The sequence below is a fragment of the Mya arenaria genome, chromosome 1, assembly GCF_026914265.1.
Source record: "Mya arenaria isolate MELC-2E11 chromosome 1, ASM2691426v1".
Lineage (NCBI taxonomy): Eukaryota > Metazoa > Mollusca > Bivalvia > Myida > Myidae > Mya > Mya arenaria.
In genome coordinates this window covers 8,174,249-8,187,251 of record NC_069122.1, presented here as the reverse complement: position 1 = coordinate 8,187,251, position 13,003 = coordinate 8,174,249, and positions in this window count along the sequence as shown.

The following is a 13,003-nucleotide window of genomic DNA, read 5'->3' as shown; positions in this document are numbered from 1 at the left end:
CTAGGGCAATGACATACGTTTGGAAATTCACAAGTTCCACCATTCTTACATGTTGGCCGACAAATAGCTGAAATTTCAATGTATATTTGAAACGCACTATAAACTGGTATGTTGAAACATAAACCCGTACGTATTGATATACATCGGCAAAATATAGTCATTTTACATCGTGTTATCTTTTATACTTATAATGATTAGTTAGAACTCCTGACATATGATGTTTAAACGAATACAAAATAATAATAATTTATATGGTTTCAATATATAATGTATTATTGCATTTGAATCTTAGTCATACGTGCCGTCTGGTCAAAATTGTTTACCCAGACAGCAAACACATGCTATATATTATGCAGTTTATCGATTTCTTGTAAATGTCTTTTAGGGTTGATTCACGTGCACGCTGAGCAACCAAACGAATTGTTTATGTACATCGGCAAGTTATATCTACATTTTACTGACCGTTCCAAGGCTTAACAAGGGATAATCAAATAGTTCCGGGCATATAAATCGCTTATGGTAATTGCTTAGTTTTTAAAAAGAGGACTCAAAACAAATGCTTAGAGTGTGTATTAACATAATGCACAATTTTATTGACTTTGATTGTGTGTAATTCCACTGATAATTCTAATACATAATGTTTAAAAGGTCACGCCCGTAACAATAAAAGTAACAGTAAAGTGGGCAAAGGCGTACACAAGATCGGTTGGGCATATTCTAATAATAATTAAATATTGCCCAGGTGCAGAATCTAAAATACATGTGTAAGAGTAATAACCGTTTTGTGTGTATAAATTTAAAAATAATAGCCCTCGATTAGTTCAATTAGTAACATATAATATGACTCACGTATATTGCAATTTTGATTTTCACTCTGTGTCCATCCAGGTTTACAGGAGTAAATATAACCATATATTGGGCGGCGGTAATAGCTGACAGCGGGACACCTGGAATTATTCGTGATAAATGAAGTGGAGCGTTTCTCATAAAAGGTAGCAAAACGTTATCTTAGTTTTATAAAACTTCACAAAAAAGTAAGTTTGTTAATAACAAACGATACCAAAAAAGGTTTCAAAAACAGAATACATCGAGCCGGGATCTAAGGTATTTTCAGGTAAGAACGGACCCACTTCACCATAGAAACGGATTAACAATTTGCAATTTTGGTTTTTAAGCAAAAGTGTTAACATTCATCGCATTTGTTTAAGAGAGCGACCCCCCTTGTTTAAATGAACTCAACGAGAATTTACCGGAATGAAAAGTTGACATATTTTACTGCATAACAAAAAATACGAAGTTACCCGAAGTAACATTAGCGACATATATTTTGGACAACCGCTATCGATTGTCGCCAACATAGCATTGTTAGCGACGATTTATCGATTGTACTCGATAATAGTTTCATCACTAGTTTAACCCCCCAGTAAATTTACATTTTTCTGACCGTTCCAAGGTACAATCATTGATAAACATCCCCAGTTTTTAAAACATGTTATATATGTAGTGTGTTCTTTGTGGTGGTTTGTGCTGTTGTTCCATGTTTCTGGTTTGTGATCTTTTTGTTTTTGTGTTCTATGTATTTGGCTTTGACATTGTGCCATTAAACGGGGTTTATGTTTACACTTATGACAACTGTACTTGTTTCTGTAGTTTTTCATATAAATATTGATAACATACATACCACGTTCGCCTATACAAACTGTAACGGGATCGGCAATACCACACCGATGTGTAACCTGTCACTCCATATCGCCTCTGGTAGTTTCTGAAAAATAACTATGCTCAATCCTTAAAAAATCATAGACTGTACCACATATGTTAATATATATATATATAAATAAAGTAATCCACTTAGAGTGTCCGATGTTCAAATATGTTTTATGTCCCCTAACGATTTCTCCGTCCATCAACTCAAAAAGTATCAACGCTAGGTTAATGAAACTTAGAATGTGGAAAGAGGGAAATATGGAGATCACGCACGTTACATTATTGTTTTCCTCAGCCAAAGTAATGCAGAGTTATGGCTCTTGACTTATTAAAAATATAGCCAAATTGGTTCTGTGATAACTCAAAAAGTGTCAAAGGTTTATAAAACTTATGTATGGAGGGTAAAATTGAAATTATGCACATTAGTTTATTTTTTCGTCAGACAACGTTATTAAGAGTTATGGCCTTTGACTTAATAAACATATCGCTGTTGACGGAAAAAAAACTGGGTCCTGGGATAACTAAAAAAGTGTCCGAGCTAGGTTAATGAAACTTAGAATGTGGAAAGAGAGCAACATGGAGTTTATTTTTTCGTCAGACAAGGTAATGCAGAGTTATTGCCCTTGACATTAAAATATAGCCAATTTGGTCCTGTGATTACTCAAACAGTATCAAGGTTAATGAAACTCAGTATGTGGATTGAGGGCAATACATCAAGAGTAGACATTTGTGATCTGGTAGGTCTTACGGCTCAAGCTGTTGCATTTTGATAAATAACGTTTACTGTAAAAGCCATTAGTTCACTATCACATAGGCTGGGGTGACTTAAACAACTTTGATATATTGGTACAATTTGTTTTAAGTTTTCATGGATATTCTCTTGAGACACGCTCATCCTTTCACAAGGCTTTAAACCTGTAGGGTGCAATTGGCGCCCACTGCGCGGCGCTCTTGTTCCTTTTATTATGCCATTGACCGTAATGTTAAATTCCGATTCCATGTGACATCATATAATTTTGGAATCTTGTGATAGGGTTTTGCTCAATTATTACTTATATGCAGAAAAAACACATCTTTCAAATCCAATCATTCAATATTTAAACCCCGTGTTTGCAATATTCTAATCGGTATAATATTTACATATTCTTGCTCTACCCACTAAACTCCTTCATATGATTCCAACATAATATGAGGTCATTGGGCATCAACATTTAACATAACGGCCAATGACATGATAAAACGAATATTTTATTTATTTTATACTAATTTATTTTATCTCGATTGTGACGATAGCTGATAGCGTATAGAATCACTGTCGAGTACGTAAAATCTTTCTTGATGGATGTTTGGACCTGTGTGAGGATGAACGTACCTAATCTAGTTTATAACTCCATAGAGCTCCAGCTAAGCAAACCGTTACACAGCGGGAACCCGAGCATTTGTTAATAAGTATATTTTGATACATCCGTGGTTTGTCTGTGTTCGCATAGTGTGTGTCCCTCGTGTATACATATGTCCTTAGCCTTGTGCCTTAAGACACTACTTTCGTTAATTTTTTTCTACAGCAAGGGTTTGTTCCCGAAGTTAAAATTGCATTATTGTTCATGTTTTTACATTTCAATATGCTATACTGGACATGGATTTTGTCAACAAAAATTGACGCATTGTCTGACAAAAATGATCGGAGGAGACCCCGATCAACCCCACACAGAAATAAAAAAAAACTACACCCTATTTTACTAATAATATTATGTTGTTTTAGAGAAGACGAATAAAAAATCATAACAAAATGTTTACATGATGGTTTTCTTTTCACGCATTCAACTAAACAATACGCAATGACCTCTATATGCGCAAATCGTATCATAATAAATATACTTGGATAGAAATATAAACGAAATCATTGAAAACACAATCCACAAAAGACCCTTAAAATTTAAAGTAACAAGACAAATCACCATTGATGCTTTTTGTTTATGTTACAAGATACGATATACAAGAGTCAATCACCATTCATTCTGAGTTTTTGAAAGCATGAGTATGTTGTAGGCCTTAAACCAGTCAATCATGGCGTCAACATCATTTCGTAATTGTGAGTGTAGACATTTAATATTGCTTCCTGTTTCAAACAAAGTCAAATCGTCATTATACAAGTCAATAGAAGAATTGTACTGACAGGAACCGATATCATTCATATATAAGAATCAAAAGAAGATTGAATATCTAAACTGTGGAGCACAAAACTTTCAATAATGGAACAAAGACTGTTTTTACTCATTTGAACACATTGACTCCAATTTGATAAGACATATTTTGTAAACACAGGACTAGAGTCTGAGAATTCGTAAAGGTACAATATATGAAGAATTTATGTTAATCGTGATGAAGTTAACAAATGCCTTTCTTAGATCATAAAAAGAGAGAAAATAGTTCTACCGGAATCAAGAGTCTATCGACCTAAGAAGTGCCGTTTGACAAGACTTTTGTTGTCGAAGTCCAGATTGGTGTTTATCTTTCCAAATATTCCTTTAAACAATTGTGAACATGTGTTTCTAACATCTTTGATATGGTAGAAAGAATCAATTGAAATGTAATGTTAACGGTTATTCTGCTTTTCAAGTTTTTTTATTAGATGTGTCACTTTTTTTCGTTCAATCTAAAGAACATTTAATTTGACGATGATCTGTCTTTTTTCATTAATTTAATATCGTCTGTAAACCAACTATGAAGATTTACAGATTTCATTCGTTTTGTCTTTAATTAGTGCATACGGATCAAATACAGATTGCATTCTGGGTCATGGGTCTATTCTTTTGCTACTACTGTATAAGCTTTAGTCCTGATTGTTGTTCATTACAATTTAATTGTTCATAAATTGTCTATTTTATTGATGTGTGTTGCTGTTTTTACAACTTGTAGTATTTTCGTGTCATGTACTGCGGACAAGATAGTGGTCACGAAGATAAAATTAAAGCCTTTGCCAGTATTATCGGTTTCGACCAATATTAGACCCGCCAATAATATCCGATATCACTTTTTTATTTATTCGTGAATTAATGTATAATACATTGTTAGTAATCCATCGGTTATCAAAAGTAAAAGACGTATGAATTGATTAGTGCTTTAATCAAGATAGTTTCAGCTATCCATTAGCTTATTTGCTTGTTTTGTCTAATTATATAACTTTTCAATCGATTATCTTAAAATGAATGAGTCAAAAACTAGCAAATCTTCCCTTGTTTCATGTTACGTGCAGGGTAAATATCCGACAATCAAAAATATAGATTATAATTAAAGATTATATGTAGCTTCTATGGGTTTCGCGAACGTTTGTGTGAATTTATTTTCTTCTAAGAAAATCCAGATTTGTGTTAAATATTTTATTCAATTAAGGCTTATTTGGCTGGTGGTGAAATTGAAAAATACTTCTGAAAGTGAATAACAAATATCTTACATGAGTTACCATTTTAAACAAAAAATAGTTTGGATAACTTTATAAAAAATATCCGAATATAAAGCGAGTTTCATCAAATTGTGATTTAATTGTCAACAACTTAAAACATATTGATAATATGAGACATCTAATGTTTTAATGTTTAACGCGTTAATCATTTTGGTGTTTCCCATCCTGATAGAAAACCCCCCAGATCCGATTGCACGTGCATTAGTCGCAAATGTGGCTCAAAGAGTTACCGGCAACGCAGTGTACCCAAGTACCTCAAATTCTACATTTGTGCAAAAGTTGAATAAAGTAGAAAACACATTTTTGTACTTTTTACCCACACCCTTGTGCGACATGGTTTTTATGGCGCGTACACCAATGATTATTTCGGTCACACGAAAATAGCATTTATTTCAATTTGTTACAATTGTATTCTTTGAATCTCTGAGGATAAGGCATATATGTATACCCTACGGGTAAGGCATTATTATAGGTTATTTTTTGAAAACAATAAACACGAAATAAGTTGCATAGAACTAGTTAATTTGAGATTCTGGACATTTGGTTAGCAAAAATATAATGCAAATATATCAGGTGTAATTCAGCTGTCGTTCATAAATTAACCCTTCATCGATCTTAGATCGAATGAAGAACAATATAGAATACAACCCCTGATCACTTTAAATTTATCAACACCATCTTTATATAGCTTTTGAATTTTGTCTGCGATTATCTTTTCAATCTGTACATTGAATTGTTATTCATTATGTGTTATTGTATATCCGTATTTAACTCGAGCGCTGAGTTGATCAAATAAGTCGAACAAAAATAAAATGTTCTATAATATAAAATTCACACACCATTGATTTTGATAAATTTCTCTTAACTCCAGTATGTGTAACTGGTTTAATCGACATGATTTTACACACTTATAGATTCATCTGCTACATGTTTTACGGCAGTATAAAAAACCCAAACAAAACAATTTTGTATTAATTACAAATTAATGAACAACATGATTTCTATTTCAACTCCTCTGCTCATTACGATATTAATATATAAGTAGTACATGTAATACAATGCAAACTGTAAAAATAATAATAAATAACACTTTTTAGAGGTATAACGTAAGGACCCTTAAGATACAAATCAAGAGACACAAATGTACAAAACAAACAGAAATAAACATCTGAATATCTTTACCAATAAATGCTAGGATTACCGTGAGAGTGAAACATTAGTTAAGTTAAGCGATAATTCAACGTGATTATATGCACGTAAACTCCCGCTTATCGCAACAAGTATCCAACATTACAAAATAAACAAAAATAAGTCTCATCGGAAATAGCATCAACGTCAAAACAATATAGAATTAAACCTACCCAGACCAGCTCTGTGATTCTGTAACAGTTATAGCAAATGCAGCAAACACAGTAAGTCCAATACACATTCCCCGCAACATTTTGTTTATTTTAAATGTACTCGAGTCTACAATTGCAGTAACAAATGGAAAATAAAAGAAACAATTTTATCTTCTCGCCAAACCAAGAATCATTTGCGCAGCGACTCAATCTTTTGGCGGAAATTGCAGTATGTGTTATCGATTTTGAACAGGAGGTTTTATAATTAGGTCACCGATAAAGGGATATACGTTTTCAATGGGTTAAGTGTCTTTTAAACATAGCATTTTAGTTTATGTAAAGGTGGAATTTCAAAAACTTTTATTCAATATAATATTGTTGTCTTAGCTCATCTCATTGAAATCAGCAAACACAACTAGCCCTAAAATATTACCCGCAACATTTTGTTTTAAAAGTATTTACATCAACAACTACTATAAAAAATAAATACATGAAAAAAGTATTTCAATATTTCCGTCACCCGAAGAACGAAACCTTAATGGCTCTTTCGGTAGACATTGCAGTTGTTGTAATCGATTTGGACCATTTTGTTAAGTAATCCACTTACGACGTCACCAGCCCCATTATTTTAATAAATTAAACAGAAACCTTTTATCGCAAAAACTAAAGTTCGTGGTTTAAACAATAACAATATTGTTTAAACAATATGTCCTTCAAAAGAACATTTTAAGGATATATTGTTTAAAGTATAGTCAATAATTTGAGGTTATAATACATGAAATGTAAACAAGTGTTTATGCACAAAACAAAATAATTGCGACATAATTGAGAAAGAAGCTTGTACTATGCCTCGCTTCTGTCACTTTTTCAAGCTGCTTATAAAGGTGAATATAAGGTTATAATTTGTTGTTTTGTTTTATCCTTATGATTGGATGAATAAGCGGAAAGTTGAATGACAAATGTATGAAGTAGTAGATGGTAAAATGCGTCAGAAGTATGGCGACACTAATGCTAAACGTGATTGATTATCGTCAGGTCCGTGGCTGTTTTGTTTCCAAACAGTAGTACTTGGTGATGCCTTTGTGCATGATATAGATGATATAGAACAAGTGATTATCTAGAATTCTTCAGTGTTTCCACAGCCATGAATTGGTGACACTCAATTTAAAAAATGCGGAAATTCTAGCATTTATTGATAAAGATATGTAGATGCCTTTGTTGTATGTTTGTGGTGTTTTATACATATTGTTCAGTGGCGTATGGACCTTTGCCTTGTGCCTCTTAAGAAGGTATTTTTTTATTTTTTGTATTAATTATATCTAAATATCGAAGTAAGAAAAAGTTGTTTTACAATCTATTTTGTTCATTAAAATGTGTTTTATACTAATTTGTATTGATATAAGCTTTAGATTGGGTATCTACAAACAAACCATAGATTTCGTGAAAATGTCAATTTTATAGTTATTTATCCAGGATATTGTTTGCATATAATTCATATATGTTTACCAACAATGTATCATAATGTGTTTGTGCTTGTAGGTATGTAATATATGACTACCAGCAAACATTCAAACGCTATACCATAACTATAGCAATAACATATTAAGGGTTAACTGGACAAATTTTATAAGAGCATTGACAAATAACATCTGGTTCAATTTTATGCAACCGGTATTTGTCTTCAATGCGAGGTTACCAACAGGACATGTTTACAAAACCATCGTTCAGTTTATGCCACTTAATATGGAGTTCATCCATCCTATTCCTGTAATCAGTAGCAACAATTGTCTTGTTACTCATGATGCAACATACTTATAAAAATCAACTATTTTAAACTGATGGCAACTGATGTTCAGAGGTAGATTGAAAGACAGCAACGTAGATACCATCATATAAATACACCCAATATAAAGTTACTACTATTCATATTCATTTTATCTGCTCAATCACAATCATATTATGTTTATGTTAAATTTCAAGTTTTAGTCTCTGATTTAAATTTCCGACACTGTATCCAAGACCATTACTGAAGATAATGGTAATACAATTTTGAAATTATACAGCTTATCATTTAATAAAATATAGTATGGATCATAATTTAGTTATTTTGAAGATAAAATGGACATAATCATTTACATTTCCACACCGGTCTGGGTTTTAAAGCAAGTTCGCGATAAATGTTCTCTAATATTTACTTACAGAACCCTACACTGGAATAATTCATTTCTCAGGTAATCATGTTCAAATAACACCTCTCACACCTGTGTTTTTCACTCTTTGTTTGTCTTGATATGGTTAATATTACCTGATATGTTCTATAAATGGCAAAAACAGTTTCTGTTGACAGAAAAAAACAGCAGCATTCTTTTCCTGGAAAGAATATTTTCTTTTAAAAATAACCTTTTTCTTTTATTCATTATTTGAGTGAGAAATCTGGACGCTCGGGATATCAATGACGCACGCTCTTCCTTTATATATAAAAGTCAACAACTGGATTCACGACCGAAATCTTGTTTACCTCTTCTTTATCTTGTTACTTATTATTTTTCATTAAACATCAATATTGATTAGAACATTATCATATAAAGCTTAAAGATATGTGTCTCTTTATCGATACTAATTTTGTATTATACACGAGATGTTTCTCTTGGACTACCAGGTGCTTAACTTTGATTTTGCGAATGGGTAGACACTTTTATAACTCTAATCGCCCTTTAAACCAATCACAAGTAGTGATACCCCCCTGCAAAGTACACCATAGCGTAAACAGGCAAATCTAAGGTTGGGGACAAATCCTAGGCTTAAGGCAAACATTTGGTTTAGGGGAAATTTAGGCTGGGGGAAAATCTTAGGTGGGTGAAATCTAAGGAGGTTCTATGACCCCCGACCAAATTACACTACGGACACTTTTAGCTTTTTAGCTTATTGTACAATAGCAAACGGAATTGGTCAAGTTCAACAAGATCAACATCGATATCAAGTAATTTTTGTCCGTTTTGGCCGTTTAAATTGATCAACTTTTGATAAGAAGAAAGTTGTAGTTGCATCGTCGTTGAACATCAGTCAACCACTGCATTTGTTTAACAAAATTAAATGAACATTTATTGATTCAATAACTCAAATACTGTACATAAGACTAACGGTTCATTTGCAAAAAGAAGATGTTATGAAATATCAAAACAACAATAATACCAATTTCATGTCGGTAAGCTCATGGCGCATTTTTAGCAAATATTTGATAAGTAGGTAACACGGGTCCGCCTTCAAGTTGTTGGAATAAGCAAAATTTGATGTATTGTCTGTATTGATAAATGCTGAAATCAAAATGTCCAATAAATCGGTCCAGCAAACTCACATGTTTCAACGTATAGTCTGCACTTATTGCATGCACATACTTTAAGGTAGTAAGACCCCAATGGTCTTAAATTTTAAAACATTATCAGCTAAAATATTTCTTAATATGTAATTTTTCCTAAATGCAACATTACAATTTAAAAGACATTAACCTTCAAATAACCATTTTTATTTTAACTTGTACCCCTATTTTAGATTTTTATCATAAATCCCGAGATGCAAGAAGACATTTTGTACGTTTTAGTAATATTTTATCAGTTACATTGTTTCAGGAAAACAACAATACATCACATTCTCTACAAAAATGATCAGTGTACTTGTATTACAATTTCAACATACACTGAAGTCCGCGTTCTTTATATATAAGAAATTAAACCTTTCGGAAACATTATGCCAAAAAATCAATATTTACCACCTTACTTTAAAATACGATTACGTTTTTAATACCAAACAACCTACTTAGAATGAGCCTGCAAGTTAATCTCCGAAGAAGCTTATATTTGTAGAAATGTATTTAACAATTTATTTTTTAATGAAAATAAAGAAGAAAAAGAAAACAAAATGTGCTTCTGGATAAATTCCATCATTGAAACCTTCAAAATATCTGTTTTTACTTTTTATCACATTTAATCGTGCTTGTTTATAGCCTTTGCGACCTTACTCATATTAAGCAAAACTTGTTAACAGTTCTATTCTAATAGTACTACATATTTTCGTATATTTAGAATTATATAAATTTGACTTAGTTATGGTAATAGAATGTGCTTTGTAAAGAATATATTATAAACACAAACTAAAAACAATATAGGTCAGATCTATGACGAAGTCATCTGAACCATGTAAGAAATATACGCTCTTGGTTAACCAGTTTATAGTAGATGAACATAATTTGTCCGTTAATTCGTTCAAGGCAGAAACAGAAAAAAACCGCGTGCAGACGTTTACTGTGTCGTATGAATATACATCGTGGAAAACATATATATTCCATCTAGAGTTATTGTTTATTTCAAAATATTCGCCATGGAATGAACATAATTTATTCAAATCTTTCCAGTAAACACGTACTATGTATTTTTTGGGAAATATCATTTGAATGTTTGCTTGTAGCATTGCCACTTTTAAATACTTACAAATAATTATATTGAAATCTCAGCGCAATACACACGTTACTCAATATAAACATACAAATACAAATGCTGAGCCCCAAAAGTCTACGTAAATGTTATATAGAGAGTTTGTATCTGTGCGGTGCTTAAACTAAATGCGCTATTATCTACAGCAAATGGTTGAAATTATATTCTTTATATCGTAAACATGGTAACTTGTATTAAAACGATGCAAATTTCAACTTGACGAAAGTTTGTAGAACAATGCAACGCTGAAATTTTGTCCAAGGTTTGCATCATTGAAATAATAGCAAATCTGAAATAGTTCACGTTTAATAACCGCAAATAACATCTTTTATAGGCTATGAACTATTTTTATATCGTTTCTGTTAACACTATTTAACGTAATTTCCTTGATTGTTTACATCGGCTGTGACCCGTGATGATGCATGTGAGAACCCCTTTGAATTCACGTGATTCATAACCGTGGTATTATTTGTCATTTGGTAGGATACTTGGATTCAATAAATGTTGTATCAGGATTAGGTTTGAGCCGCATTCATCTTATATGTAAATGATGCCAATGATTGTTTAACTTCTGGAAGAAAAATACCCATATTTAAAATGAGGACTTTAAATACTTTTTGGAGCGTTTAAAAAATTATATCTACTCCAAATTGTTTCATCCTTTTCACATATAGTTAAGGTTTATATCCAATTGTCACGGATAAACTCTATTTTTAATAATGTATATTGTCTATTTTTCTGCAGGGCCTTATTATTGAATATGTAACAAAAGAAATGGTATGTAAATCAGTGGTAATATTTGCAGATTGTTTTAGTTATCGATAAAGAAGTCTTATTTTTTTATTTTAATTTCGCTAAACTCCGATAAGTATTGTCGTAGTACTCTTAATCGTTAATCTTAAATTTAAAAATAAATGTGTATGTAGCTTTACGGCCCTCGTTTGTAACTGGCTGTGATTTAGACGCGTAAAACAATTACTAGTCAATATTGAAAGTATGCAAGCAAGATTCATCGACATGAAGTTTTCTGCTTTAGCGCAAAATGAAAGGCGCGGAATTAGAACTCACTGGCCACTAATAAAACACTCCATAGAGACATTTATAGAAAGTGCCTCGGCTGAAAACTGGTTAGTAACATTTTCCAGAAACTAATTCGCACAAACATCTTGTTCGTGGGTTCCTTTTAAAGTGTCTGAACATAGCTCGAGCACTTTGAGTTCATGTTAAGTTAAGCCCTCGAACGACTATGCTAAAGCTCAAATTCCGTCTGGACAAAAGTTGTCTGGAAATTATCTACTTTTCATACATTCGCCCAATTTTTAAATATGCTGATATTATGTCAGGCAATTGTACAGACAACGGAAAAATGAACTCCAAAAGACCCAAAATAAGGCAGGTAGAAGTGTGTGTGGGACTACAAAATTAATATCAATACCTGTTCCTCAAATGGAGCTTTGTTGACTACTCTCTTCGAAAGACGACTCAACCACAAAGCGTGTCTCTTCTATAAAATGAAAAACTGCATTGTACCTGATGATCTATCATCACTTTCACCTGCTTTCCCATAATGATTCACTACGCAATGCATATAATACAAGATCAGTTTTGTCACGTACTAGTTATTTTCTCTTCCGTTTGCTTCCTTACGTGCATAAAATGAATTTCCTCATAAAATGCAGGATCATGATCGTATTGTTATATTAGCGCGTTTTCGTGATCGTACTGTCCTCTTATCATCATCGTAATGTTGCGTTTTCGTTATGATAAAGTTATTTTGTGAGTTCGCGGTTTCATTATCGTACTATCGCGTTTCATATCAATTTTTTTACAGGCAATAGTCCTAACTGAATTCCGTGGATGGCCCTTCTATGGCTTCTATCAAGAGATCTCTTCCAAGTCAATCTTCAGTCTGCCCTCCATACTTTTACAATGGTAGCCGTCGTTTGAAGATATTTCACACTCGACTGCGTACGCGTTGAAGTACCCTGAACTACCATCTGTTTTGC